Source organism: Chrysochloris asiatica, unplaced genomic scaffold, assembly GCF_000296735.1.
Source record: "Chrysochloris asiatica unplaced genomic scaffold, ChrAsi1.0 scaffold00168, whole genome shotgun sequence".
Lineage (NCBI taxonomy): Eukaryota > Metazoa > Chordata > Mammalia > Afrosoricida > Chrysochloridae > Chrysochloris > Chrysochloris asiatica.
The window spans coordinates 44,043-45,539 of record NW_006408686.1 but is presented as its reverse complement, the minus strand read 5'-3'; positions in this window follow the sequence as shown (position 1 = coordinate 45,539).

Below are 1,497 nucleotides of genomic sequence, written 5' to 3'. Positions count from 1 at the left end.
CAGCAGCAAAGATGTCAGTTTGAGGACTAAGGTGTGCCTGACCCAAGTCATCGTGTTTTCAATACCCTCAAATGCATGTGAAAGTTGGGCAATGAATAAGGAAGTTCATAGAAGAATTGATTCGTTTGAGTTATGGTGTTGGAGGAGAAGACTAAAAGTACCCTGGACTGCCAAAAGAACAAACCAATAGGTGTATAGACAAAATGCTCTAGAAGCCAGGATGTCCAGACTTTGTCTCTCATACTTCGGACATATTATCAGGAGGGACCAGTCTTTGCTTAGTAAAGTGGAGGGTCAATGATGAAGAAGAAGACTCCTGATGAGATGGATTGGCACAGTGGCGGCAGCAGTGGGCTCAATCAAGCACTGCAACAATTGTGAAGTTGGCTCAGGACTGTGTTTAGTTCTGCTCTTGCTATGAGTCGGTACCAACTTGACGGCACCTAATAACAACTGTGTGGCTGAAAAATGAGTCATGGGCATGAGCTATTTCTTTATTTTTAAATGATTTTGGTTTTATTTTTAGTATTATAAAATATTTTCATGGACAAGTGAGCTGGAAAATACCTATGCACCAATCTGCCTTTTGACAAGATTATCGCTAGTCCCTATCCCTCACCCCCACACCAAGCAGATGGAACAGACTAATATGGAATATAACATTGTGCTTAGCTATTCTCCTATGTCACAACAAAACAAAACATTTTGGTGCAAACAGCTAATTTTCCTTCTTTTCCATTTAAGACTGGAGAGGAAAAATATTTTTTTCTATAATAAAATATGTGTTTTTTAAGCTTTTAGTTAATGTGCCTTTTTTTTTTTCTTCAGGAAATCATTTTGTAAACTGTCACTTCATGGGCAGAGAGGCTCGATGCCACGTGGGTCCTGGCTCACCTCTTTCTGGGATGGAAGTGGGACCCAAACCTGGGGTGGAAGGTGGAAAGCGGAGGTACAGGGAGGGGCATGCACAGCATTCTCAGCTGCTCTGTCTTTCTAGGCCGTCGCCTCTGTCACCATCTCTGTTGTCACGTCTTTTCTGGTTGGGATCACTAGTTCCTCTCATGCTTTTCCTTCTTGATGGCGCTAGGGTCCTCTGTTCCTGAAATGACAAGTTAACTGTTTCCCCCTTTTACTTACACATCATCTACATTTACAGTTGTGACAATCACCATTTGACCTGATTAAAATCATTCACTATTGAATCATAAAATCCTATCCTATTCTCCTCCATCCCTTTTCACCAGACCCATCTGGAGAAAAAGAAAACTACTCAGTGGGGATTCTACCTTACTACCCTCATCCTGAAATAAGCACACTCATGAAAGCTTGTAAGCCAGCCACTTTGTTCCTTTAATAGTTCCCCAATTTTGGTAGTCAGTGTCTAATTGGCCTGTCCCTATCAACCCAGTGTACTGAGCAGGCAAGCTTGATCCTTGATATGAAGAATCCTTCCCTTTTGGTTAGAATTTTGAGAGCCATGGTGTTTTCAATAACCTC